Source organism: Mus pahari, chromosome X (assembly GCF_900095145.1).
Source record: "Mus pahari chromosome X, PAHARI_EIJ_v1.1, whole genome shotgun sequence".
NCBI classification, from domain to species: Eukaryota; Metazoa; Chordata; class Mammalia; order Rodentia; family Muridae; genus Mus; species Mus pahari.
The window spans coordinates 89451710-89455229 of NC_034613.1; the positions used below are offsets into that span (position 1 = coordinate 89451710).

Genomic DNA, 3520 nt, shown 5'->3' on the forward strand with positions numbered 1-3520 from the left:
CTCAGAAATCCGCCTGCCTCTGCCTCCCAAGTGCTGGGATTACAGGTATGAGCCACCACTGCCCAGCGTCAATGTCTTTTTAATTCCATTGTTCCAAGCTGTAACAATCCTATAAATGCTAGGATTTCTGGTGCAGAAAACAGTTATGCCAGAAACAGTACGGCTTATTATGATTCCATATTTTCAAGAACTCTTCAGTAAGATTCATTTCTGCAGAGGCCTTCGTACTTTCTGTCCTTTCATGATAGCTGTAGCAAGTCACTCTGAGAGACCTTAATAAAAGGCAGCAGACCATCCCGTATCCTCATCCTGTATCCTCACCCTGTATCCTCACCCTGTATCCTCATATCTGCTACCATACACTGTACTGGTTGAGTTTGAAAGTCCTTCAGCAACTGACCACTGCACGCTCTTTTAAGAAATGTTTCTCTCTGTCCAGTGGTTGCATTTCCTGAGACTCAGATAAACGTGGTTTTCAGTGGCTTAACATGTTCAATGTATGCATTAGTACCCATAGACTCCAGTACACATAAACTAAGACACTATTCCACAACTTCCTTAGTGTTCTCTTCACTTGAATGGTCTGGCTGTGAAACAGCCGCGGGTTCTAATGGTCCCAGACAACGTTCTCTATTGAATTTATGCCTGTGCTTTTTTTCTTTTTCCTTTAGACCCGCCATTAATTTGTACACTATGTTTTGTAATTGTGGATCTATCCTCAACTTTTTATGAGGTTTGGCCTCGTGCACTATAAGGTTGCACTTTGGACACCTGTTGCTGTGTTCAAAATGTTTCACGATGCAGCTTTTGCAGAAAGTATGAAGACACTCTGTAATGGTTGCCGCATCTATTAAGTAGCCTTTGCAAATAGAACAGGGGATGTATGGGATCATCTGCGAGAGAGGAATGAGATGCTCTTCCTGGTCGGACCCCACCCTCTCTAGGCCAGGAAGCCAGAATCCTGAGCCACCTTGCGTCCTCCTCCTGCTCTGGGTAGACCTGCCCTGCCTGGCAGCTAAGTTCGCAGTGGCAATTACAGGAGAGGCTTGGAGTGGGGGTAACAAGACCTTTGTTCCCTCCATTCTAGAAACATCCAGGCTGCCTTCTGGGACCACTAAGTCACTTTCCATGGAGGCTTGGGCAGAGCACAAACCTGTAGAGGAGAGACAAATTAGGAAGCGAGAACTTACGGAGGTGAGGTGAGGCTAGAGCGTGGGGCTGATGAGACCTCGAAGCGAAGACCGAAGACCGTGAGTTGAGGAGACTCAGGGCTCTGAGCAGGAAGCCAAACAGAACATAACAGAAAGGTGACGGGAGGGGGTACTGTTCAGGCCCTAAAACCAGAAAGGGCAGAGAGGAAGCAAGCAAAGTAGGGAGGAGCAAGGAGGCTAAAACACAAGCCACTAGGCAAAGGAAGGAAAAGAAACTAGATACAGATTAGGCGAGGCAATGTGAGGACCCAATGAGGAAGGTCTATAGGGAGTCTTAGGAAACTGCTGTCTAAGCCAATCACAAGTTGCGATGTTCAGGGCCTTTGCCAACCTTTTTGAAGAATTCATGCTTCACAGTGGGGGTTATTGGCGGGGAGGAACAGGAAGGACTAGAGGGAGGGAAAGCTACTGTTCAGATGGACGGTATGAGAGATGACGCATTAGAAATAATGATTTCTGGGCTGGAGAGATGAATCAGTGGATAAGAGCATTGGCAGCTTTCTGGAGGACTGGGGCCCAGCACCCATATGGCCTCTTACAACTGTCTGTAACTCCAGTTCTAGGGGATCTGACACCTTCACACAGACATACATTCAGGCAGGCAAAACACCAATGCACGTAAAAAGTAAATAAATCTTTAAAAACAAAAAAACAAAAAACAAACAGCCGGGCAGTTGTGGCGCACGCCTTTAATCCCAGCACTCTGGAGGCAGAGACAGGCAGATTTCTGAGTTCGAGGCCAGCCTGGTCTACAGAGTGAATTCCAGGAAAGCCAGGGCTACACAGAGAAACCCTGTCTCGAAAAAAACCAAAACCAAACCAACCAACCAACCAAACAAACAAACCACAATCAAACAGAAAAAGAATAATAATTTCCAATTAAGCACCAAATATGTACTCCTCTGGTAAATCACATTTATCCAAGATTATTTTTGCTAGGGAGTATGAAATTCCTGTTTTGAAACTTACACATTTATTTATTTTGAAGATAATATATTGGTACAGTATGGAAATCTGATTGCAGGTTTTTTTGACAGTATTTTGCTCTGCAGCTCAAGCTGGCCTGGTGCTTATGATGTGTTCCAGACTAGCCTGAACCTTGAGGATCTCCTGCATTAGACACCAGTGCTCTAGGATTACAGGTGTGTGCCACCACAAGCAACTGTTTCTTTAATCTGATCTCTTTTCAGTGCTCTTTGGTTGATTTGTAGCCATTCATATATTTTTGTTATTAATCATCAATAATACAGCTATCAAATACTTTGTCTCAACTACAGGTTACATTTTCATGATATTTTTTTTTGTTAGTTTGTTTTGTTTTGCTTTTAGAGATAGAGTCTCACTGTGTAGCTCTGGCTGTCCTGGAATTTGCTGTCTACACCAGGCTGGCCTCTAACCCTGCTTCCTGAGTACTGGAATTAAAGGACACCATTGCCAGGGCATTTTCATTATTTTGCGTTGCTGTTTTGTTTTGAGACAGAGTCTGGGAATGTAACCCTGGCTGCCCCTGTGTTCAAAGTGGTGGGATTATAGCTATGCACGCACCACCGCACACGGCTGTTTGTATAAAAATGTGGTTTTGTTTTCAGGAACAGGGCTTAATATAGTCCATGCTGTAGTAAAGATGACCTTAAATTCCCATTCTCTTGCTTTTCTGAACTTTGTTTTAAAGTCATTGCCAAGTCTAATGTATTTTCTTGTTAGCACTTAGGATTTTAACTCGTCTGTTTTGGTCTTTGATGCGTTCTTAGTTCCTTCTATTTGAGTGTATGTGTTTGTGATGTCTCTCTGTGTGTTTGGGTTCCTATCTCAAGTTGCTAGAGATTGGTATCGAATGTGTTCCTTAATGACATTATGATTTAATGTCGAAGTTCACAGCTTCGGTGACACCGATTGGCCAGTGACTCGGGAATCTACCTGTCTCTGCATCTTCAGCAATATTACTACAAATGTGTGCTATTATACCCTTATGTGGATGCTGGGAATTTAAATTCAGGACCTTGTTTTTGTATGGCAAGCACTTTACCTACCTACCAAGCCATCTCCCTGGTTCTTGGGATCATTTTTTTTTTTTTTTAAATCATTCTTTTGTATACGCACATGCAGCCTTGCCTGAACCCTTTGTTTCGAAAAGACTACTCTTTTCCCAAAATTAAGTTGTCTTGATAATCTAGTTAAAAATAACCTGACCACACACATAAACATTAATTTCTGGGCTGTTCATGCTAGCTAACTACTGTTAGTAGGAGATATATTTTTGTTTGTTTGTTTGTTTTTGTTTTTTCGAGACAGGGTTTCTCTGTATAGCT

The 3520-nt window shown here is 42.9% G+C and overlaps 1 long non-coding RNA gene and 1 pseudogene across 1 annotated transcript in view; one reads left to right on the top strand and one right to left on the bottom strand.

Moving 5' to 3' along the window:
• The window catches only part of LOC115063134, a 26764-nt gene extending 24287 nt beyond the window's left edge, over positions 1 to 2477 (top strand). Inside the window, exon 4 of the long non-coding RNA XR_003843015.1 lies at positions 2249 to 2477. This is a non-coding gene — a long non-coding RNA (uncharacterized LOC115063134). The remainder of the gene's footprint in view (positions 1 to 2248) is intronic.
• LOC110313309 lies at positions 543 to 1130 on the bottom strand (annotated as a pseudogene).
• Positions 2478 to 3520: the final 1043 nt, after the last annotated feature.